Source organism: Cervus canadensis, chromosome 21 (assembly GCF_019320065.1).
Source record: "Cervus canadensis isolate Bull #8, Minnesota chromosome 21, ASM1932006v1, whole genome shotgun sequence".
In the NCBI taxonomy this organism is placed as follows: domain Eukaryota; kingdom Metazoa; phylum Chordata; class Mammalia; order Artiodactyla; family Cervidae; genus Cervus; species Cervus canadensis.
The window spans coordinates 8,490,981-8,517,086 of record NC_057406.1 but is presented as its reverse complement, the minus strand read 5'-3'; the positions used below and the strand labels follow the sequence as shown (position 1 = coordinate 8,517,086).

At 43.0% G+C, this 26,106-nt stretch overlaps 1 protein-coding gene across 2 annotated transcripts in view; it reads left to right on the top strand.

Annotated features, from left to right (window-relative positions):
- GRAP2 (GRB2 related adaptor protein 2) overlaps positions 1 to 26,106 on the top strand; it is a 67,829-nt gene that overhangs the window by 6,586 nt on the left and 35,137 nt on the right. Inside the window, exon 1 of one of the 2 annotated variants that reach the window (XM_043441170.1) lies at positions 19,152 to 19,365. The exons of the other annotated variant lie outside the window; for it this stretch is intronic. The gene's annotated coding sequence lies outside the window, so the exon portion shown is untranslated. Of the gene's footprint in view, positions 1 to 19,151; positions 19,366 to 26,106 lie in introns of those variants that run through there. 2 annotated transcript variants of the gene reach the window in all.

The window sequence follows — 26,106 nt, the reverse complement described above, 5'->3', positions numbered from 1 at the left end:
TGCTTGGAAATTGGAGTCGAGAGAGAGCTAGCAGCACTGAACACATGTGCCCTGAAATGAGAAAGGATGTGACCAAACCCTTTCTTTTTGGAGATGGTTGAAGAATCTTTGAGTCAGTATAATTAGGACAAATTTGTGTGTTAGCCTTTGTTTCAGATTTCTAAAAAGTGTCCACAGTGTATGGATATGCAAAACCCATGATACAGCCCCAGTTTAATTTTGGACTTCTCCAGGAAGACAAAACAAGCAGAAAATTCTCATGCTTCGTGTGTCAGTAAACCAGGCTTTTGTAATATCAGTTGTCCAACAGTGGAAACTCAGAATCAAAGTTCTTCTACACATCACAGGAACCACCCTGCTCTTAGTCTTTTGAAGCAGCTGAGCCAAGTGCTATTAGCACAGACAGGCTGGCTACCCCAGCAACCAGGAAGGTGTTAGTCTCTATTTGTGATTAACAGCCAATGATAAAAAATCGGGGGCCCTGTCTTTCTGCTCACTGCATTTTCTACCTGAATGTCAGGCTGGCAAGTGGAATTCTATCAACTTCTTGCAGAGAAGTGTATAATTTGCTCTGTACCATGTCAGGTCATTGGACTGTGGGAGGTAATACTGTCCAGTGACGTGAGTGACAGAGCATGAACTTGGCTCCTGTGTTCTGCGTTCTGTTCTCAGCTTCGTGGATGACTCAGTGCCCCATCCATGCCTCTGTCCTTGAGGGAAACCCTACCGTTCTTTAAGCCACTGCACAGGAGGCTTGAGAAGAACTGTGCATTGTTACCCCCAAAGATGTTCTTATCTTTGGTATAATATAAATGTGCAATCTCTCTTTTTTAAAATGCATAACTGGGTGCTTTCTCATTTCAACTCATTTGTGGAATTTCTGTGTCTGAGACCAATGTTGTTAAATAGACAACTCATTCAGTTTATAAACCAGAAGCTGTGTGATGTTGTGACTTGACGCTTGTATACAAGTGTGCTTGTGTGCTTGGTTGTATCTGATTATTTGCAACCCTTGGTACCCTGTAAATATCCAAGTAAACAAAGAAGGAGATGTGTGAAACTGAAGAGTCTCCCAGCTGGAGAGTAATTCCTAAGACCTGACAAGGAAGATGGGGTTCTTAAATAGCGGCATGGACACAGAACTTTTTTTTTTTTTTGGCTGCACCTGGATTTTTGATCTCCACTGTGGAGTATGGGATCTCTAGTTGTGATATGTGGGATCTAGTTCAGTGACCAGGGATTGAACCCAGGCCCCCTGCATTGGAAGCATGGAGTCTTAACCACTGGACCACCAGGGAAGTCCCCTGGACACACAACTTTTATTTTAAAATGCAAGATGTAAGGAAAAGTAAGATTTGCTGTACAGCCAACTTTGTCAGCTCATATTATTTCATAAAGCGAAGGGTCAGTTACGTGTTGTTATCATCAAGAGAACATATTGTAATGCAACATGTAATACAATTGTCATGTAGGCACTATAAAAAAAAATCACCTTGTCTGGTTACTTTAATTCATCTTTTGGCTACTGTCAGCAGATACCCTCTTAGTCCCTAATTCTCAGTACCCAGATGTACTGAGAACATTTAGGGTAATCAAAATGAAAAGAATATAAGGTCCTTTCCTCTAAAAAGCTAACAAGCTATTAGGGAATCTAGGACAAGTGAAAGCAAATGCTTCCACAGTGCCAGCTCCTGAGGAAGAGGACTCAAGGTGGGGCTTTGGAGGGAGGGCTTCCTGGAAGAGGTGGTTCTGCAGGCAGAGGAAGATGGCTTGGCAAAGGGACATAAAGTTCTTCACACTTCAAGGACATTGTAGGAGGAACAGAATCTTCTTTGATGAAGACCTGTTTACCTTGCAAATGACAAAGAGTTGAGAAGGCTCTTGGGAATTTTTTTTCCTTGGGGATCCAGAAAGAAATCAAACTTCTGCTGGAAACTCTACCTCAGACTCTTTTCTCAGATAACCTGTTCTTCTTTTACTTCTCATCATGTCCCCTTACGTCTTCTTTTTCTTTTTTTTTTTTTTTTTTTTTACGTCTTCTTTTTCAAGCATAAATACCCTTTGTTCTTTCAGCTATTCCTCTTGTGATGTGGTTTGATGTGTTCTCATCATTTTAAGTGTTTACCTCTGATGGACTCTGATGTGAGGCCTCTCTTAAATCATGGTGCTCGGAATGGGACAGGACTCTACAGGAGTGGTCTGACCAGTGCAGAATACCATGGAATAGTAGCCTCCCTTGATCTATACTCTATACTTCTATTAATATGGCCCAAGATTGCATTAGTCTTTTTGGCACTCAGTTAATATGCTGACTCATACTGAAACTGTGGTCAACTCATACCCATGAGTTCCCATGCTCTACTATGAAGCCAGTTCATCCTTATTCTGTACTTATATTATTGATTAAAAACATAAAAGAAAATAAATAAAACCCTAGGCACAGAATTTTAAATGTAGAGATATTAAATTCTATTACACTTGATCCAACTGATAACAACCCATCAATATATTGATATTTCAGAGCTAGGATGTTAGTTCTCCTTCCCCAAGGTGAATACTTATCTGCTGGCATGAGGGCAGAGCTAGTCTCAACACTGGCCTGGAAGAGATTTCACAAGGGTCAGGACTTTATTATCTACATCTTTAGACAAACTAGTGAGCCTAAATCTTTCTAACTGTGAACTAGGAACAAACGTGAACGGGCCTTTCCTTACTGGGGATACGCAGCAGTGAGTCAGATGTCTGCAAAGCTCCAAGTCAGAGTTACTCAGAGGCAGTAATATACAAGAAGAGGAAATTTTTATATCAGGCTTTCGGCAGCTTTCAGGAGATTTGATTACCCAGATCGCTATACATTACAGTAAATAGCACTCATTTTTTGCCACTGGTTTATAGCCATAACTGAGTTATCTGATTCGAGGTTGCAATAACTTCATGTGGTGTCAGTATAATTTCAGCACAGAATAATTTGTCATTTGAGGCAGGTCCACGAATCTGTTTCTTTGCAAGGCCCCATTTAAACTAATCCTCCTTTTCTCCATCCCCTTCCCTAGGCCTCCTCACCCCTAGACTCTTCCTCCCTAAAACAAGGACTATGAAGACCTTGAAGTTTATTTGCATCAGGGTTTTGGAAACCTTTCAAAGTCCTGCCAAACTAATACAGCAGCTCACCAGTTTTTGCAGGTAGCTTGTATAATTTTTATAATTTCAAGCAAATAGAAATGTCACCTTTCAAAACACATCTCTGAGAGCTGTTTTATTCTCTACAGAAAAGCACAGGCAACAGTTACATTTTTCTAGCCTGTTCTTCTAATGCAAATTTTAATCTTGCTCTCATGACCTTGTAATTATTACGATTCAAATAGTCCCTCCCCTACCTCTCACGAGTGATTTTGTTCTAGGGCCTTGCTACTCAATGGAAGGTCTGAGAACCTGTGATATTGATACCACCTGGGAACCTGTTAGGACTGAGTATCAGATCCTGCCTGAAACTTGCCAAATCAGGATATAAACGTTTAAAAAAGTCCTTTTGTGATTCTCCTGCACAATAAGATTTCAGGACTACTGACCTCGAGTGAAAGGATTTCATCTCACTTTACCCCTTATATTGTTAAACAAGCCTTAACAAAATTCTATTTGGTGTTTATTACTAGTTTTGTGTTGTTGGTAGTTGCTAAGTCATACCTGATTCTTTTGTGACCCCGCGAACTTTAGACCACCAGGCTCCTCTGTCCATGGGATTTCCCAGGCAAGAATACTAGAGTAGGTTGCCATTTTCTCCTCCAAGGGATCTTCCTGACCCAGGGATTGAACCCCTTTCTCCTGCATTGGCAGGCAGGTTCTTTACCACTGAGCCACCTGGGAAACCCTTTTAAACTAGCTTAGGGCAGAGTTGTTAAATGTTTACCAGATTTAAGTATTCTAGACACAGCTGACTCTTCCTCAAAGTATCTATAATTGACTTTAAAATGCTCTTGCCTTTCTGGGTTCTTGTAGAGCAAGAATTCTCAAAAGGGGGTAATTTTCATTCTTCTTCTTTTGTTTTTGCCATGCCACATGGCATGCAGGATCTCAGTTCCCCAACCAGGGATTGAACCCTTGTTCCCTGCAGTGGAAGCACAGAGTCTTAACCACCTGACCACCAAGGAAGTCCTTACGAAGGGCAATTTTGAAACACCCTCCCCATCAGAGACAATTGGCAATGCTTGGAGACATTTTTGTTTGTCACAATTTGGGGGTGGAGGAGAAGGGCTGCCTCTGGCATCTGGTGAGTAGAAGCCAGCAATGCTAGTTTTGGATCCTGCAATGCACAGACTACCCCTCACCATAAAGACATACATGTCAATAGCAACAAGGTTGGGAAGGCCCGTTGTGGAGGTATGTGGTTTGTAGAGAGGGACTCCTACGTGCAACGGTTCGCAGCAGGATATGCAGGAAAATGAAGCCATGTGGCGTGTCATCACCTGATAGGAGAAGAGCAAGGGGACTGGTAGTGGCCTGAGTTATGACGCTGGGAGCCTGGGCGGGCAGCGAATAGAGAATCCAGCCACAGATGAGAGGAGAGATGTCAGAGAGCTTGTAACCAACGCTCTGTGCACAGACTGCCTAGGTAACAGGGTTGGGGTTCAGAGACTGGACATCAAGTCTGAGCTGGGGGTGGGGGGTGGTGTGGGCTGAAACAAAGCTTCAGTCCTAGACTGGATACTCGATGTGATCCCAATGTCACACTAGACCTGGAAAGCAAGAAAGGATTTCCGGTGTTATCATAGGAAGACTCAGGTGGATTTCCAGTAAATCCAGTAAAAAGACAGACTTAGGTGCAAGGCAGAACCCCACTTGTTAGAACTGGACACCTCAGAGCCAGCCTAGCAGCAGGGGATGACCTGGTGACAGTTAGCTGAGCTCTTAGCTAGAGTGAGCTTTTTAAATCGCTCCCAACCAAGAAGAGCCTTAGGGTTGAGAGTACAGTGTGGCTGACTTGCAGGAAGAGGTCATGGGCTTCCAGCTATGGAGTAAGGTGGACAAGAAGCAAGTCGGCTCCTGACACTGGCTGCTGAAAATTCATAGCCTAAGAACTGGCTAGAACTTGAGAGATCCTCTGAGTCATTTCCCTACTGCACAGCACCTAACTCATTTCAGAAAGGTGGCCTACTCTTCAACTGTAACATTTTCAAAGAAAGATTGCTTTTAAAAAAATATTTATTTATTTATTTGGCTGCGAGGGGTCTTAGTTGTGGCACTCAGGATCTTCATGGCATCATGTGAGATCTTTCGTTTTGGCCCACGGACTCTCTAGTTGCGGCACATGAACTCAATACTTACAGCAGGTGGGCTTAGTTGCTCTGCAGCACGTGGGATCTTAGGTCCCTGTCCAGGGACCGAACCCGTGTCCCTGCATTGCAAGCTGGATTCTTAACCACTGGACCACCAGGGGAGTCCCCCTAAGAAAGATTTATTAAGGACCTATGTTGATGCCTTATAAACCATCTAAGTCAAAACTGCTTCTGCATTCCTAACCTTATATCACCTTACCGGACGTAAGTCGGCTTTCTTTCATCCTACCCTTCATACGCTGTGCTTTCTAACATTCGGTAATGGTAAACAAAACCAACTTACCTTCGCAGCTGCCAAAACCAGCCTTCCCTTCTCCAAGCTCTTTAGCTCAATTTACCTCAATTTCATAAGCGTGTCACCCTGAGAGTCTCTACCCAACCTCTTAATCCCTTTGTTATTCTCTGGACCCTCTCCAAGTGTTGCCTGCTTGTGATAGCCACTACCAAAATGTATTTATTAAATATACACTGTGTGTGCGGATTGCCCTTTTGACAGTGGAGGCAAAGGAGACAGAATAGAAAAGGATATACATGGTTTTGTTGGTTTTTATCTGTCTCTTTTCTCTCCAAGAAGGTGTCCGTCTTTGCCGAGTTCATAGTCTAGTTGGAACAACAGTCCTTAGGCAAAGTTCTGTTGTAAAATTTTAGTTGTCCTCCAAATGCTTTCACTGTGACCTTCACCTAAGGACAATAGAGTGCACTATCGTATAAAATAGGTCTGATGTGAATTTAACTGTAAATAAAGCTGGGATAAATGCATTTGTTCAGTTCCAGGGAAGGCACTATACTGCCGCGTGGATTTTCTTTCAAATAAGCTGCAAAACAAAGTTCTTTTCCACATAAAGGGATTTATTCAACTGAATGCACTTGCCTTGTTGCAACTGGATTAATTTCATTTCACATCATGTCTCTAAGTAGAAAAGTAAACTGATTTGCAGCAAGCTAAATGGATATGTTGATACATCCTACATCAGTAAGATTTATTCCAGCTAGATTACAGCAATCACAGTCCGTTGGTTGCTTTAGCTTCTATTAAGTAGTTGCAAAAGTGCACCATTTCAGTGTGTGCACTGAAAAACAGTTTATCAAAGCCACGATAGACGGGAATGCTGTAGAATGAGAGAACATGCAGATGTGCAAAATGAGAAAAATGTTATAAAAAACTTGTCACTCTATATCCATGTTCAATATTTTTATCCATGTATTTATGTATTATTAAATATCCATGTTCTAAAAGCCACCATTTTAGATTTTTGAATTGTGTTTCACACAGCACCATTCAATATATACACAAGCCAACACATGATGAACAAGGGTGAACAAGTATTGGTTGACCATGGACTGGCTGTGTGTTCGCCGCGGCACTAAGGACCACCGCCCGCCCAGTACTGGATCGCCACCCTCTCACTCCATCCTGTACTTTCTGTTGCACTCTTGCCTCTTCTGTGTCTCTCTCCATTTCCAAAACTGCTATCTTACCATTCTCCTGGGATTCTCAATCTCTGTCTGTGTTAGGACCCTCCTTTCATCTCTCCCAAATTGCTGACTTTATCTTGGCTTGTGCTTCTAGCACAATAAAGCTGCCGGTGAAAATCTGTCTGATTTCTATAGCTAGTAGCTTCTATAACCAGTAGTTATTTTCAAAAGGAAATAGCTTCTGGAGATGAGCCTGTGGTGTCACAGGGCTATTATATAGATCAAATGTAATAATGTGTATTAAAAAAGCCATTTGTAAACTGTAACATGCTCTCTCAAAGTAAATTATTACTGGATTATATGACTTTAGGGTTTCAAAAGCAGCTGGATGATATATAAAAGCTCAGTAAGACTTGGTAACCCAGTTGGAAAAGAAAATTAGAGAATTTGGGGCATTGACCCCCTCCATCAGTAAGCTAGAAGTCTTTAACATTTTTTACAGTCAAAGCACACCCATCCCATTGAGGACACACACTCTGGCCCAAGGACTGTGTCTGCTCACCATTCTGGAACTAGGCCTTCACTCTTACTTGAGTATCCCCATCCCCCATAGTCACCTTTCGAAATCCCAGCCAACCTTCAAAGGTGAGACCCAAATCCACTCTCTCTCCCCAGTTCTTCCCTAGACAGAATTAATCTCTTTGTCCCCAGCACTTACGTCAGCCTTAAATTATGTGTGTGGGTGTCCATCTCCCTGTGACTTGCTGAAGAACACGGCCGTCCTAGCGTTTGTCAGGCCCACCCCTCCCCAACAGCTCAAAGTAAAGTGGCTAGGGGATAAAGCAGAGAATTCCACGGGCCAAAAATGTCCTACAAAAAAGCTTTATCCCTGGAGGCTTGTCTCAGATACAAAAATGTCCTCACTTGAGCAACTAACTATAGGACCCTCTGCAATGAAACAGGGTCTATTAAATAGACTTACAAAAAACCCTGTGAGTGGGGGGTACATGGAGGTTTCTTACTCTTTTTCATACTTTTCATTTGCAATAGTTCTTATTTTTAAATGAATATAAAAGACTCCATCCTATTTAAAAGTTACTGAATTGAATAACTTATTTTCATTCTAACTTGATTTTCAGCCTCAATGTTTTCCTGTAGTTTAAATGAGAAAAGCCATCCTTCGCATCCCAGCTTAGCTGTATTTTATCTACTGAATACGGTACCCATTCAGATCAATAGCCCGTGGACTGTGTTCTACACAATTCTACCTTGCATTGCACCCGTAATTGAAAGGAACTTGGTGTGCAAAGTGTGGGGCTCTTGGAGAATGAAAAGTACCACATTTAGCACATTTAAATCCTTGGGCTGTTCTATTATTTTAACACTTTACCTTTGGCAGAGCAGAAAACCTTTTTTAGGAATCATCTCTAAAATGATTAACCATGCAACTATTGCCAGGACATATTCGGTGCTCAATTAATATTTTTAAAATAAATGAAAATACTGTGCCCTTTGAAACAAAAGATAACTCCAGTCATTTCAAACAGACAGCAATGGATACAGTTTCCGGCTGTTGCTCTTTTGTGTTCGTTAGAAATCATAGAAAAATGGAAATTTGGGGAAAAGATCAAACCTGTTATGAAACTGCATTGATGAGGGCAGATTGTAAGTTTGTTTATAGTGATTTGATGTACAGTTACTCGAGGGATTTATTGTTATCGCATCTTAAAGCTGTGTTGTTACTATAATAGAAGATTGGCCCAGAGCCCTCATCTGATGCCAGCTCTTCAGCATTGCCTCTGTTCTTTCATCAGCTCAGTGCACTGCCGCCCACCCCCCCAACTTTGTGAGCTACAGTCCTGGCACAGACCCCTCACTTAAAACTCCAGCCAATTTCCCTAACTACATACTTTCTCCCTTCACCTGCCAGATGCTTCTTGTTCTGACACTGCACCTTGAAGTCAGAGGCTTTCAACGAGTTAAAAAGGGAAATATAGAATTACCTAGCTTATCAGTATTTTAAGTATTCTTGTAGACTTAAATGAGAGTTCTTGTACAAAACCACTTGAATTATTTCTTAAGATATGCTAATTTTTTTCTCTCTTTGATTGAACTGTTGACCTTCTGGATATGTGACTGGTTATTACCTCAAGTATGTTTGGAATTATTCTTGCTCTAACCATTCTACAAGGTAATTAGCGTGAAGACATTATTGTAGGAGCACGTCACCCTGGGTTGGAATCTCACTAATAGAGCAGAACTGTGCATACTCCATGCTCCAAAAAATCTCTAAGAAAAATCCACAGCATTGAGGGAAAGGTTAAAATTGCTGATTTCGTGGGCTCTCTCTTACCCATATATTTAATTTGTAGAAGGATCCAAACAGGGAGGATTGTGGTTCATCTGTTTGAAAAATGAAAGCAACTCTGTTTTCTCAGAACTCTGCTTATGCAACGTGGCTGCTCTCACAGCACTGGGTCAACCAAAACCAAAATAAGACATTTTAGAGCTCTTGTTTCCCTACCACCTCCCCCCAACAAAGAAATACATAGCATTTTAAGATATAATCCCATGCAATGACAAATGTTATAGAGAATGACTGTCCTCTGGGAGGTAATTAACAAATATGGGGAAACTGAGGCCCAGGGAGGTGCAATAACTCACAGGTAATTCACACTCCTTCTTGAGCTCTCCCGTCTCTTCCACTGTAGAAGGAGCTCTTTGCTTTCTGAATTGAAAACCATTCACGCTGCCTGCTCAGTTATTTCAGTAAATGCTCCTAAGTTTGGGACCAATCCCAACTGTTATAAAACCTTATATGAGTAATAATGAGGCTCTTCAATCCTGGGATCCCCTAGGTGATCATTTCTAGTTCATCGCAGGGCACTTTGGATGCCCAAGTCAGACCCTAAGTGATGGGACAAGCCTGCCTGATTCTACCATCTGCTTCGTTTATAAGTCTATAATGTGTCAATGTGCAGTGATGTGTCACAGAAACAATAATTTCTCATTATTATAATAACATTTTTCTCTACTAGCAGCAATATTTCTGACCTGAATTTATTCTTGTCATGGCTGTGTGTGCAAGCCAAGCCTTGTTTGCCTCTGCAACGTATTAATAATGTATTAATTAGCTTCCCAGTGCTGCCCCAACAAGGAACAGAGAGGATTTATCTAAATCATGAAACATAAAATGAAGCTAACACTTCGTTAATTATATTTTAGGGTAGTCTCAGCATTAGGTAGGATAGCAAAATTTTGGCCTAATTTTTGACAGAAGATGGAAAGCACTACTCAATTAACAAGGCATTTGTTTAGTACCTACTATGCACAAATTTTAAGAGACTAAGAGGAAATTAGCCAATTTAGTTTTATAGTCATAGTTAAAAGGCAATAAAGGGTAAAGTAATATACAAATTTTGATTTAGTGTCAATTAGCTTAAGTATTAATATATTAGGCTGAACCATTCAAAACTGACAATGTCTGACAGGTTTTTTTTTATCAAAAGAAGCGGCAATTTCATGTGATTCAGCCTAATATTAAGGGACTCTTGTCATACTGTATCAGCTTCTAAAACATTATAGTGCTCATTCTATTTTTTAAATGAAATGATTCAAGTTGAAGCTGTCATTATTAGAAAATCAGTAGGAAGTAAATATAGGTCAGGGATTTGACTCCTGTTTCTCATATTCATTTATTTTTCAGACTCAAAAGTAACATATATTTTGTAGTTTTAAAGTGGTTTGGGGAGGGTTGTTTGTTTTTACTACATTAGGGAATTCTGTTGATTGGGTTGAGTCATGGACCCTGCTACTTGTTCTTCAAGTGATATTCCTCAGCTCAGTTCTTCAGACCATTTCCTTTATGATCTTCATGCAAAACTACCTGTCTCCCTGCTTCTCTGCAGAGATGTTTGATTGCAGAACGCTCTGCTTTTATATATATACATATATATATATATATTTCTTTATGAGAGATAAAAATCTTAATATCCAATTTTGCCGATCTGTCCCTGAATAACAGGTTACTGAGCAGTCAGAACAGGTTACTGCATATGTATTTCACTAACAAATATTTACCAAGAATCTATTTTGTGCAAGCAGTGGAGTGACTCTCTGTCAAATATAAAGCTGTATGGACAAAATGCATGCATTAATATACATACAAATTTAGTGCAAACTAAATACCAGGAACCGCTCTTAGCCCTTGACTTGTTAGTCTATTTAACCCTACCCAAGATAGGTCCATGGTTATATCCATTTTAAAGATGAGGAAACTAAGGCCAGAAGAGGTAAAGTGAGCTTCTATCACTCAAACATTTGACCAACCATTGTTCTGGTTATTGTGGAAACCTGAGGTTAGAAAGCAAGTGCTTTTCCCAGACCATGAAATTACAGTGGGACAAATTAGCAGTGGCTTCTGATGCCCTAAAATGGTAAATAGCAACACAGACCGACCTGTGCACAATGACACAAAACACTCATGCCTGTCACCCTGGGTTTCCTCCCAGCTCAGAACACGCTGACATGTCCCCTTGAGGTCCCAGGGCACATGGGGACACATGCCACACGCACTGACCAGAGCTTTCTTGCAGAGTCACATCTTACCCCAAATCTTATCACAATGCTGCCGACCGTCAGGCTCTATCAAGAAAATGTGCACTCATCTTCCCGTTATGCCCAACGTGTGAACACTGATAACACATCTAAATTCGAAGAAAATCAACAGAAGTCATCTCAGTCAACCTGAAAAATCTAGTGACTCATTCACACCCTTTTCACAAGGCTTCTGCGGGCGCTGGCTTCTCCTGAGCCAGCCTCCAGGCTCCTGCAGCCCCAGAGTAGCTCAGGGCTGGAGGGCTCGGCAGGTCAGACGAGTGCTGACTCTCTCCTGCACAGACGGCGGGGTTGCTCAACCAGCGGCCCCTGCTCTGTGCTGCCGGTAACCCCATCGCTTCTGTCCCCCAGGCCCGCTGAACAAGGTTGCCTTAGGAAAAAGTAGCAGGAGGAAGATGCTGGCTTTTCAGCCCCAAGAATAAATTTGATTTATTTTGATATCCAAATTTGAAAGTAAATAATGATTACCATGATATCCAAATTTGATTCGACTTATGTCAGGTCTGATAAATGCGTACACACATGTGGATGCTTAAACCATGTATGCCGACTCCCCAGAACAAAACCACTTACTGTCTCATCAGGAAGACAAGGTCTGGTAGACCAGTTCACCAGATTGAAGAACAGAAAAATGGATATTCTAATTTACACATACACACATTGGTGTAATCCAGCCCACGGGACAGTTAAATGCCCTGGCAAGGGTGGACAATTACGATTTTGTTTAAATTTAAAGTGGTCCCATTAACTTAGTGAGCTTGGCTTTAGGCATCCATCCTCAGATGGATTTCAGCCTCAAACCAGCAGTTAGTGGAGTAGGTGGACTTCCCTGCTGGCTCAGACGGTAAGGAATCTGCTTGCAACGCAGGAGACCTGGATTGGGAAAATGCCCTGGAGGAGGGCATGGCAACCCACTCCAGTATTCTTGCCTGGAGAATCCCCATGGACAGAGGAGCCTGGTGGGTTGCAAAGAGTCAGACACTACCGAGTGACTAAGCACAGCACAGCACACCAGCAGAATAGGTGGGCTTCCCAGGTGACACTAGTGGTGAAGAACCCATCTGCCAATGCAGGAGACAAAAGAGACTTGGGTTCGATCCCTGGGTCGGGAAGATCCCCTGGAGGAAGGCATGGCAACCCATTCTGGTATTTTTGCTTGGAGAATCCCCATGGACAAAAGAGCCTACAATTGGTCTATGGTCTGCAGTCCATGGAGTCGCAGAGAGTTGGACACAAGTGAGCAACTAAGCACACACACATGTCTTCCAGCTGTGCAACCCAGGGGAGTTACTTATCCACCCCATGCCTCCACTTTCTCACCTGTAAAATGGGAATAATATAACTAAAACTAACCCACCTGGGTTTGTTACGAAGATTAGATGAAATTATAACTGGTGAAGCACTGAGAACAATCCAAGCTCTCAAGGTATGGGAGTTTTTTGTTCACACATCCCAATAGGAAACTCTTGAATTCTCTTTTATTTTTAAGTTTAATCTTTTTTTATTTTTTGGCCATACCACGCAGCTTGCAGGATCTTAATTCCCCGACCAGGGTTCAAACCCAGGCTTCTAGCAGTGGAAGTGTGAATTCCAAACCACTGGACTGCCAGGGAATTCCCATAACTTTCATCTTTGTCGCACTTAATTTCTTATTTCTTCTTTTTTATATACGTGCAGAATGAAGGTGTTTAGTCATCCTTGGAGTACAATCTTTCCTTTCATTAAAAACCATTATTAAGTGTCTTCAAGCTTCTTTTCTGCAGTAAATGATCCAGATTACTTAATCGTTCTGTATTACATGCATTAATCATTTATTTGAACTTCTCAACCATCTCCAAATTTAGTACATGCAGAAATATTGTCTAGAATAATTTGGCTTTGGAACCCCTTATCAGCTTCAGTCCATTAGCTCAAATGTTTAAAACTATTGTTAATATGATCAAAGTTATGTTCTTTACCATATTTGTCAGCTGCTTTTATTATGTCATATTGCAATAGTCACAAAATTCTCAAATGCATAGTTCAGCAGAAGCCAAGCCAGACAAGATGATAAATTATTCATTCATTCATCAAATATTAATATTTGCTGAGGGGCTACTATGTGCCGGGTACTGTGCTATTCTCTAAGATTACAAATAGGACACACCCTGCTTAGAGGAGCTTACAGTTTGGGAGAAAAGACACAGAAGTAAACAAAGTATGGCCAAGATCTTTCATTTGATGCTGTACTTGAAGTAAGAAGGTGCCATGATAACCTCGGAACAGAAGGGAGGAAGAACTCAGCACTGCCCTTGTGGCTCAGATGGTAAAAAATTTGCCTGCAATGCAGGAGACACAGGTTTGACCCCTGGGTTGGGAAGATCCCCTGAAGTAGGAAATGTCAACCAACTCCGGTATTCTTGCCTGGAAAATCCCATGGACAGAGGACTCTGGCGGGCAAGTCCATAGGGTTGCAAAGAGTCGGACAAGACTGAGCAATTAGCACTTTGGTAGGTCTAGGAAGGCTACACAGAGAAGGTGACTTTTGAGCAATCAGTTCAGTCAGTTCAGTCCAGTCAGTTCAGTCCAGTTGCTCAGTTATGTCCGACTCTTTGTGACCCCATGGACCCCAGGACACCAGGCTTCCCTGTCCATGCACTGTGTTTTCAGTTTTTATTAAAAACTGTAGCATCCCATACGTAGGTGTCTCAGTGAGACAGCCTAACTTCTTGAGGTTTCAGGTTTGTTTGTCATGAAGTGGTACCCCATTCATCCTAAGCTCATGGCCAGGTTTAGTTATCCATGTCACCACTGACGAATTCCATTCTCTAATCATCTTGCTCAGTTCAGTTCAGTTGCTCAGTCATGTCCGGCTCTTTGCGACCCCATGGACTGCAGCACGCCAGGCTTCCCTGACCATCATCACCAACTCCCCGAGCTTGCTCAAACTCAAGTCTGTCGAGTCAGTGATGCCATCCAACCATCTCATCCTCTATCGTCCCCATCTCCTCCTGCCTTCAATCTTTCCCAGCATCAGAGTCTTTTCTAAAGACTTAGTTCTTTGCATCAAGTGGCCAAAGTATTGGAGCTTCAGCTTCAGCATCAGTCCTTCCAATGAATAATCAGGATTGAATTCCTTTAGGATGGACTGGTTTGATCTCCTTGCTGTCCAAGGGACTCTCAAGAGTCTTCTCCAGCACCGCAGTTCAAAATATCAATTCTTCAGCCCTCATCCTTCTTTATGGTCTAACCCTCACATCCATACATGACTACTGGAAAAACCATAGCTTTGACTATAGGGACCTTTGTTGGCAAAGTGATGTCTCTGCTTTTTAGCATGCTCTCTAGGTCTGGATAAAGACCTGGTGGTAGACCGGGAGTGATCTCCACGCAGTGTCTGCAGTGTCATCCGCAGTGTCCAGGTGGGGCTTCTCAGCAGTGGGTCCTGGACCTCACCCCTGACCCTTGCCCCTGGCTGAGGCGGCATAGATCTCATTGTGCTTGAGGCAAACTCCAGAGATAGTGCACACGCCTTTGTGGCCCAGCTTGAGCTGTATTTTAAAATGGCAAAGATTGAGGAGGTAAAAAGAGGAGTGTATTCAACCATTAACTTCCGTAGTGCTGGTGTGCCTGGGGCCAGCCTCTAGGAAGGATGCAGACACGCAAAACTGCCCAGGTCCAGCTGGGGCTGGGGCTGGGCCCACAGTGACCATCCCGAGCCTGAGCTCTGTCCTGCAGGCCTGGGAAGCAGGGGAAGGGTGTGTTTTAAACAGATCATTCTGGAAACAATGAAGAGGGGAGACTAGAGGCCTTGGAGTCTAGAGTGAGAGAGGAAAAGCAGGATGCTGAGGTCATGGAGACAGACTATAAAGCCTCACTAAGGAGAAGGTGAAGGAAAGAAGGGAGTCAATATTAGACATATTTAAAAGATAGGGTTTAAAAACACATTAGAGGGCGGAATGAATCGAGAGAGTAGAATTGGCATGTATACATCTCCATGTATAAAATAGCTAGCCAGTGGGAAGCTGCTTTATAGCACAGGGAACTCAACTCCGTGCTCTGTGATGACCTAGAAGGGTGGAATGAGGGGGTGAAATGGAAACTCAAGAGGGAGGGAATATATATATGAGCATAGCTGATTCATGTCGTGCAGCAGAAACTAACACAATATCATGAAGCAATTATTCAGTTCAGTTCAGTCGCTCAGTCATGTCCGACTCTTTGTGACCACATGGACTGCAGCACGACAGTCTTCCCTGTCCATCACCAACTCCCAGAGCTCGCTCAAACTCAGGTCCATTGAGTCAGTGACGCCATCCAACCATCTCATCCTCTGTCATCCCCATACCCCAATTAGAAATAAATAAAGATAAAGACCCAGTAGAGAGGGGTGCCAGTTTTGCAGAATAGGAGGAGAAGAGAGAAGGGCGCTAGGAAGGAAGTAGAGGTTTCCAGTGTGGACCCCTATGAGGGCCACAGTGCCATACTGTGCCCAAAAGGAACAAACACAAGTTGGCAAAAATCCTTCTAGAAATGCTCCTCAAAGACACCAGTCTTGTTAAAGGTCAGCAGGGACTGTCAATGTCACATGCAAAGAGCAATATATATATATATTCCCTACTAGTTATTCTTTTTAAAAGACCCCTTAATATATGTTACTTACATGAGCTAAGGTAATATTGATGTGGGAGTCTTAATGTTTAATTTTCTGGAAATTGATTTTCTAGGTACAATAAGATATTAGCATTGTTTCAGTTATCTGTGCCTGATAACTACTAAGATATCTGCTTATTCATTGACTTGGTTGTTATCAGTCTCTCCACTCTCCTCCCCACTAGAGGACAAGTTCCAGAGGTCAAGGACTTTGCCTCTTCTGTCCACATCCACATCCCCAGCACCTAAAACAGTGTTTGGCTCATGGTAGGTGCTCAATAAATATTTATTTGTTGAGTAAATGAATGCATTTCTGTGTGGGCAAAAAGAAATCATCATATCCTTTACTAATGAGGAAAGAAAAGAAAAAAAACCTGGACTTAAAGCAATTTTTCATGAACAGATCCAATTTTGCAAAAATGGAACTGACGTTTAAAAGATATTTTTCTTCCTGAAGCTCTGCTTCTGGGAAAATCACAGCTCCCAGCTTAGATGGTGGCTTTAACTGCCCAGTTTCAAATTCTGCACAGTTAAAAAACTGCCCAGCTACAAATTGGCAGAGCTCAACTTCCTTAAATGCTGTTGGATCAGTAAGGAAATGGTGATTTTCCTTATTGATTTCATGCCAGTTCCTCTTTTGTGAAAATTCCCATGTGTTGTTCAATGGAACATGTACAAGAAAACCTGGGGGCCAGAAATTAAATAGGTCCCTCATGTTCCTCTCTGGTCAGGTGATGTCAAAACCTTTCTACTTTCAGGATGAAGTGTTCAATTGTTTTCCCCTTTAAATTTAGCAGAGAGCTTATTGCCCCTGGTGGATTACACATATGCTCCTTCTGATCTGTGAAATAACTCGTTCCTGGATGAACTTTAAGCTCCCAAATAACGCATGTAAAATACTGTTTATGAAACGTGGGAGAAATGTTTCACGTTCTCATTACTCCAGCACAGTTGCACCAAACCACTCTCTCCAAGGTTCCTTTTTTCCCAAGAGGAAGGAAAAAAAGGGACTATCCTGGTGGTCCAGTGGCTGGGACTAGGTGCTTCCATTGCAGGGGGTCCCAGTTTCAATCCCTGGTCAGGGAATGAGATCCCACATGCTACAACTAAGACCTGGCACAGTTTACTAAATAAATAAATATTTTTTTAAAAAAGATGGAAAAAACTTCAACATCACTATGATAACAGTAATGGTAACCACACTTCCGATGGATTTTACTCAATAGAGGCTGCAATGTAGAAAAACCCATCACCAGCAAAAAACTTTCCATGAGATGGACACTATGCCAGGTCCACACCCTGCAAAGAGGAATGAGGCATGGTTCCTATCCTCTGGAGCTTACAAATTAGCTAAAGCCAAGAAGACCAGAACCGCAAGGCAAAATGAATAGTTACTAACGAACTACATGGTCAGTGAGTGCTCCACAGGATTCAGAAAAGGACAGGGGTCATCAGACAGTGTTCCCAGAGGACATGGACTTGAGTTTGACTTGGACCTTTAGTGGGGAGGCTGCTAATAGAGAAGAGTGAGTAGAGAAGAGTGGTAGGAACACTCCTGGATGCCTTTGCTAGGAGTCCCAGCTGGCAGAGGTGCCGGTTGTAGCAGCTAAGGTAGGGGGCTAGATCAGGGGTGGTCTTGAAGGCCACTCTAAGATTTGGGGGCTTGATTCTCGAAGTAAAGTGGAATCCTTGAGGATTTTCGAGCAGAAAGGATGTGAGCTAAGCAGTGTTTCACAGAAATTAAATCAAACAGAGATCCGTGCTATAAATTTAACTGGGGGTCTTCAGAATTGCAATAATGAGACTGTGACCCAGGCTGAAGACAGTAGGGCATCTCCATCAGGCAGCACTTCTTAGTGATTTCTATGAAATTGCACTCTAGCTGACTACAGAGTGAAAGATGGTGAGTGATTCTGTGATCCTGAATGCTGCTCGGAAGAGGTCTCATTCCTTTCGTGCCCCACGGTGTGTACATGAACCAGAGCCGGGCATGATCTATCTGCAAACCTCAGAAAATCTAGGCAACTTAGAGAAGAAAAGGTGGGAGGGTTCTTAGTGCCCCCAGAGTCCACCCCCTTGGTGTACCCATCCAGAGGCCAGCCCTTGGTCAGGTTCACCCAGCTCGTCAATGTCAGGCTCGGGGCATGGCCAGAGCTCCTGATGTATTCCAGCAAAGCTTCTGCAGCTGGTCCAAATTCTTTTTTGAGGTGTGCTTATACACATTCTGGCAGAATCCAGAAAAATCAGGGCCCTAACTGAGGCAGTGGAAGCTACTTTCCTTGACTTCCCCCAGGATCCATCCTCCCAGATCCAGTCCCTGCCTGAGCCCCCTCTTCATTCCGGTCAACCCCCTGCCTCCATGATTTCCAGCAGCATCCTCTGGCTTCTGGTTCTCTGTGCACATCCTGTTGTTTCTTGTGTCTTGCCACGGATTGTGCTGTCTTCTTTGTCCAGAACGCTTACCACCTTCAGGAGACACCCCCACAAACACCCAGCCTCTGTTCCTCCCGTAGGTGGTCTAAGTTCTCTCTCCCAGGAGCTCTGTGCTACCCTACACAAGACTCTATCTCTGTGTCTCTTAGATGACTTATAATTGCCTATTCATGTGCCTGCCTCCTGCCCTCAACTGTGAGCTCCCTGAGGGCAGGGACTTAGTATGCATCACCAAACATCCAGCATTTAGCTCAGTGCCTGGCACCCAAGAGGCATTCAAGTGTCTGATGAATGAATGAATAGCATTTGCCTTAGTGCATTCATTTAGCAAATATTTATTGAGCAGTTACTTAGGACCAGTACTGTGGTATTCTCACTTACGTGTCAGTATATACCAACACACTCAAGCTCCAAATTATGCACTGGTAAGTTATACACGTGGCATGTTCACAGGCACACGCAGTAGAGACCGTGTACGTATCTACAAACACCAGAGCTGGCAAATGCAGTAAAGTGCATGCCAGATGTCTCTAAAATTTGCAAAGAACCAAGAACCAAAAATGACAGTTAGCTCCATAAGCCCTCTAAAAGAAAAGAGAAAAAGCATAAAAGAACAAAAGAGCAGAAGGAAGTGGCTATGGGTTTTTTTTCTGTGCACTTGAGCCGGGGGTGGGGAAGATTTATAAAAGCATTCTATGCTGGGCAGGTTCATGTACGCCTGAGTTCCTCAAGGGCTGGTTTTAGGAGCTGTTAGGAAAATTCACTACCATGCACAAGTCGGGGGATTGCTTTTTATTCCACTGGAAACTGTTAATGAGGACGCCATTAACCGCCCCTTCTCGATCTGCCTGATAGAGACAGCGGGTTCACCTGAGCAATTCTGGAACCCTGATCACTGCCAATTAGGGGAGCATTGTCTGGCTGACATAATCAAGTGAGTATAAATATATTTATCATGATTGGAGTGGGGAAGGGAGAGCAGAAAGATTGAGGCAGAAACTGCCACCTTTTGCCTGGCCCCAACCTGGATCTAACTCAGCGTGTCTGTCACCCAGCGCTCAGTAGAAGCCATCACCGGAATGCACAGTTGAGAATTCAGGACTAGAATTGTTTTCCCCAGAAGGGGCCCTGTCTCTCCTTATTTTTCCTCCTCACTTCTTCCCATTTTTTTTTTTTTTTCATGATCACTTCCATGAATGCTGCAGAGAGACGCGAAACCAGATGCCCCGTTGATCACATTTACATTCTGCCCCGGTGGCCGCGCTGCCCCCGCTTAGCTTATCTGCAGTTCAGAGTGATCCGGGGGAAGGTGGCAGTGATGAGACTCCTACCCTCTCTGCCTGCCTGGGTGTGCCTGTTGGCCGGGCATTGGTTTTATTTCATTGTCGACTTGCAGGACTTTGACGGTAATATCTAAGATATGTCTCAGAGCCGGTCTTGAAAGACCCTGAAAAAAACAGTTCCCCTGCAGTGGACTAGATATGGGAGGAACGTCTCATGTTTCAACAGCTAGAAGGTGAGGTGAGTTGAAGTTGTATCTGGTGGTTATTCTTGTTGCCTGCCTGTAAAGCAGGGTCTATTTAAGCATTTGCGTGGATTTCAAAATGCAGACTGCATCTCTTCATCCCCAAACCAATGGCTGGGATTCGATACGAACAGTCGAGTGGCACAGTTGGTGGGAGATTAATGACAAAACTGACCTCTTGGCTGAGTTTGAACTTGGGTCGATGCAGAGCCGATCCATCAAAAGAGGGACTTGTTTCTCCTTCCCTCCCTTGACTATTTGATAACAACGTTTATAGAGCTAAGTTGATTTCAGTTATTTCCTCTGCTCTTAGCACGTGTGTGCCGCTCTGTCTTGGCCCTTGAAGGCTGAGGACCCTTCCCAGTGGCTACAACAGACGACAAAACCCTGTCCCTGTGTCCAGCCCCCTGTAGTTTGTCTGCACAGCTACAAATTGCTCTCAGCCTGTCTTCTTGGATTTGACAAAAACTATTTTATTACTGGTAGCACACATATGATACTCAGTGATATAAGGGAAGGTGTAGATACACAGAATAAATAAGGAGCCTGTGTAGGAAAAATGTCATTTTATAGCGATCACTCAGCCTTAAGGCATCTGACCACCCTTATTCAGCCTGTTCCTGCTAAATTTTTCCTTTTTCAGCCACCCAGGAATTGTCAAGGCTAACCTCTTTCCAGCCAGCTATCAGAAATATGTATTTCTTTTGCTTTTCGGATCTTAATGGATGAAATATTTCTTTTTTTTTCTGTCTTCTACCTCTTGCCAGACATATTGGGGTTTTTTTTTTTTTTGAGAAAGTGAGCTCATTTATCACCAAGGAAGAAAGAAAGTCATTCCATATTTACCCGTTAACAAATTACCACTTGCAGTGAAAATACAGCCGAAGTCTCTCATTCTCTGAATAAATGTGTTACTTGCCTTGACCAACCCTCGGTCGATGGATAGCCACTGTTCTCTTCAAGTCGGCTTAATTTTCTCTCTTTGGTTTTTGTTTCCTTGAAGCAAAGAGATTCTTGGTTCTTTCTTTGATCCTGCTTTTGAGGAATGCGCCTGTCTCCTTTGGGTCTGTTTTGTGAGCTGGTTCGATTAACCCCTTAGCGTTTATCAAGGAATGTATTGTGTTGGGTGCTGTGGGTTCCTCTGAAATCCTCCCTGTTTGAACATTGAATAGAGTCACTTATCTGAATGCTGACTCCTTCCTAATCCATCGGTTTTCCTCTGTGTTGATGAGGGCATGAAATAGCCACATACCAAGAGATAGTACAATGTCGTAAACTGAGCTTAAGTGCTGTAGTCAAAGAGACCCAGATCATAAAACAGTACAGCCTTGGGCACATAGCTTCTCTCTTCTGAACCATGCATTCCTTGTTAGAGATGCTGCCGAATATCTCTCTATATATCTATATCTATCTCCAAAAAATAGAGCAGTCCATTCCTTGCTGTTCTCCAAAATGAAAAAACCACCAAACAAACAGAGAAGAGCCTGGTTTAACCAAATAATGCTGGAGCAAATTACAAATGGCTGTAAGAAGGTATTTTTGGCCTAAGCATTTTATTGGCATTTACTGCAGTGTCTTTGTATGTCCTTTAGTTACAGGGATAAACCTCTTTAACACACACCAAGCTCTTGACCAGGTTGGACATTACATCTTACATCACTTTTTTCTTTTTAGTCAGGTTACTTTTTGCTAGGAAGTGGTAAAAGGAAAGCTAGAGGTCCAGTTATTAGTATTGTACCAATATCGGTTTCCTGGTTTTGATACTATAGTTTCGTGATATCTTTATCAGGGGAAGCAGGATAAAGGGTGATAGGGGAACTCTCTGTACTCTCTGCAACTTCCTGTGGGTCTATAATGATTTCAGAATAAAAAGTTTAATGAGAGAGAAAGAAAATGGGGTGGCAATTAGGAGTAATGAAAGCTAAACTTGGTTTTGGTCCCCATTTAGGCAAATATTTATATTTTGTTTGCCTTTTCCTCTTCTTTTCACATACAGATTTTGTGAGCAGTCAGACATAAAAGCCAGGGTTCATTTCTCTACAGAAGGGAAGAAAGTAGAATGAGCTAGGAGGACCCCTGCCATCATCCCCACACCCCTTACCTGCACAGACTTACCCTCTGCATCCGTACTCATCTTGTCCTTCCTTCCTGTTCAAAGGGAGAGACCTCACCTGCTGCTACTGATAAGACTCCTTCATATGTACAAGGCATCCATGCCTTCCCGCTGTTTCCAAAGGCTAATCCATCTACATAATCTCCCCATGTGATTCCTTCTTACCTAGGGTTTTAACAACCATCTAATGAGACTAGCTCCCAAATTTTTATGTCCACTCAGACCTTTTTGCTGAGATCCACACCTACAGACAAGAGAAGGCAGACACTAGGAATCTCCACCTAGATGTTTCTACCTAGATGTTTTGAATTTCAAACTCCTTCCAAAGGATCATTTCTTCCTGTATTCTCTTACCTCCAAAAATGTCATCTCCATCTACCACATTGCCCACAGAAGAAAGAAGAAAGCCGTTCTATTAACAGCCGCTGGACACATGTGCTATTAAGTACCTCATGTATAGCTGGTCCAAACCAAGATGTGCTGTCAGTGTAAATTATGCACCAGACTTCGCTCAGAGAAAGAAGACAAAATATTTTTATATCTTAGACTGATTTCTTGTTGAAGTGATAGTATTCTGGATATATAAGATTAAATAGAATAAATTAAAGTTTTTCCTTTTCTTTTTTAATGTGCTACTAGAATATTTTCAATTACACGTGTGGCTTGCATTTGTGATCTGTATTCTATTCCTATTGGATGGTCCGGCTCTAGACCCTTCTCTACCTTTTAGTCACTCCTAATTGGTCAAAAAGTCCCAGTGACTCACCTGAGTTAAGACGAGGTTCACCATGTGAGCAAAGTGGGCTGAATTTGAATTCTAGCTTCACTAGTTTTTGATGCCTGTGAACCTGGGGCATTATCTAATCTTTTTGAGCCTCAGTTTCCTTAACTATCAGATGGATTAAATGATAGTTCTCATTCCTCAGTTCAGTTCAGTCGCTCAGTTGTGTTCGACTCTTTGCGACCCCTCAGGTTCTTGCAAATGAAGAGGATAAATGTGAGAGGATACATGCGAAGCACTTACTGTGGAGATAAAAGCACAGGAATGCCAAGAAAGAGCCCCGCCTCTCACTGTCATAGTTCAGACTCTCATCATCTCAGGCCAAGTCTCCTGTAATAGTTTCTTCATCTCTAGTCCACCATGCCCTCTAACCCTGCATACTGCCACCAGATTAAACATTTCCTAATGCAAAGAGTATCAAAGCATTTAGTGAGTCTCCATCACCCTTGGAATAAAGCCCAACATCCTTCCTATGCTATGCAAGGCCCTCCATGACCTGACCCCACCAGAAATACCAACTCCGCCTCCTGCCAATCCACAATGGCCATCATGAACCAGCTGGGTGCTGCCCCAGCTCCTACTGACACACACCTCTCTCTGTCTGTGATATACATGCCCTCTACTTGTCCACAAGGCTCAGTTCAATTGGCACCTCTTTAGGGAAGCTTCCCCTGGTCCCTGCTATGCCTGTGCCCATACCAGGAGCCAGACATTAGGAGCCACTCCTGCAGCTCCTCACCCACTTGAGGTTTGGCTCCATTGTCACACTTCCCTCGCTTATTTGGTTGACCTGTCTGTCTGTCCTAGAAGACCCTGAGCCATCTGAGGGCAGGATATGCTCTCAGATCCACGCCAGATCCACATCAAGCATGGTGCCAGGCACAACGTGGGGTATCTCCTATAGAAGAATCTCCTATACTTTATCCACTCACTCGACAAACATTCACTGATGCTTGTTGAGTGAATGGATAAAGTATAGGAGATACTCCCGAGAGGAAGAGGGAGAGTGAGAGTAGTGAGGTCAAACAGCAAAAAATCTGAAGACTAACCAGAGGAGAAATGGATGCTTCTTGGTCGTGCAGACAGAGGAATGAGAGAGGAAAGAATCTGGGCAGGGAGTCGGTCATGAAGGATTTGAAATGAAAGACTATGAAAAACAAGAAGATCGTGAAAAGAACAGAACCACATTTGGTACTGCTGGTGGTTTAGTAACTTCCTCTGCAATGATTCCAGGAAGAGACAAGGCTCTAGGAAGGCAAAATAATATAAAGAAAGGATGAGGTATCAGCAGCCCATTCAGGGATTATTTGTCATCAGGACTAGATACATGGGTGATACAAGTAAATGTCAACCTGATGACTACGTGATGAGACTACTAATAATTTACTGGGGCCGGTGCCCAGGAATTTTTTTTACTGTAGTGCAAATGCCAAGCATGGAAATTTTTGACACGTTATAGATAGGAGAGAGCAGATAGTGTATTTGAGAATAACGATGCGAAATGCCAGAATAATCACAAGAGAAAAGTCTGAATGCATAAGAAGGTTTAGAGGATTCCAGCTTTACCACAAACATGGTTTATAAGAAAAGTCACTTATGAAAAAGAGAAATTCCAGTATATAAAACCCACTTACCAAAACACTTAGCTTTCCAGAATGCATAATAGTAATATCGTGTCTTTGAACACACACACAATATCAAAAGCAGCAAATAATACCAGGAAGGTAGAGAAAGTGGGAAGTATGACATTTTGTGGCTCACAGGGCATATGAATGGGAAAATACGTACTTCTACACACAAACCACAACCTTCACAAGAACACCTAAAGGCTTCATTCGGAGACCTCAGGTCTCATCCCTCAGGAGAGCCTCTGTCACACTTTTCGTGTAAAAGATCTCATGGGAGAGGCCTTGTGTGGGGAGAAGGAGCAGCAGGGAGAATCGAGATGAGAGGGTGAAAAGATCAAACGATCCTTGGCCATCATCCCTGACCATGAGCCAGTCCACCCGTTCGAGAGTTCTCTGGACAAGGTAAACATTTAGGATACACTTATGCTAGAAACAATGTGTTGTTTATCTGAAATTCACATTGAACTGGCTGTTCTGTATTTTATCTCTCACCCCGACTTCATGAGACATACACTTCCTCATTCGTTCTTCCCTTGAGCCACACGTCTCAATAATTGAGGAAAACGCGAGAAGTCAACACAGCCAACAACGATTATGTGCCCAGCCCCATGCTGAGTGGGTTAGGGGAATATGTCACTTGTTTTTCCCCAGCACACTATGAGGCAGGCTTTAAAAATTTTACTTACCTACTTATTTTTGGCTGTACTCGGTTCTCATTGCTGCTTGTGGGCTTTCTCCAGGTGCAGTGAGCGGGGCTGCTCTCTAGTTGTGATGCTCAGGCTTCTCATTGCAGCGGCTTCTCTTGTTGCAGAGCATGGGCTCTAGGGCACACAGGCTTCAGTGGTTGTGGCTCATGGACTTAGTTGCTCTGCAGCATGTGGAATCTTTCCAGACCAGGGATCAAACCCATGTCCCCTGCATTGGCAGGTGGATTCTTAACCACTAGATCATCAGAAAAGTCCCATTTCTGTTTTAAAGATGAGGAAACTGAGGCTCAGAGCGATTAAATAACTTGCTCAAGGTCACCCAGATAGCCAGTGGTAGAGCCAGGATGTGAACTCTGGCAGTCTGACTGCAAAGCCCACATACTTGCCCATCTCACTTGACATGGCGACAACAGCTGGCAAGGGGCAGAGACATTGAGTCCCCAAGAAGAGTAAGAGAGAGTGAGAGCACAGGGGATGAGCAGGGGTCCCCTGACTGAGGCCTTATAGGAGCAGCTGAAGTTCAACCAGCTGCCTTTATCTAAGTTAGAGGAGTGTGCCTATGATTTTAGGCACGTGCAGTCCCACACTGGGACTGGGAGCTTGGTTAGAAGGGCACCAGGTGAATTTCCTCAGTCCCCACTGAAGCCCATTTGGGGGCCCTTGTACAGTAGACAACCTGCACAGCTGTACATGTATGGCAGCCTGAGTTAGATGGCAGGAGGAGGACCAGTATAGAGGGAGGATGTGGATGGCTGCTTAGAGAACAGTGAAGAGCCATTCACTAAGGCACATTTGCAAAGGGTAGGTGGTGCTCTGAAGTCAGTTTAGAAAGACAGGTTGGAAAGAGACTGCTGAAGGCCTGAAATGAAAACAAGAGAGTCTTATTATTTTAAGGTGTTTTGTTTTTTTTTTAATGTGGAC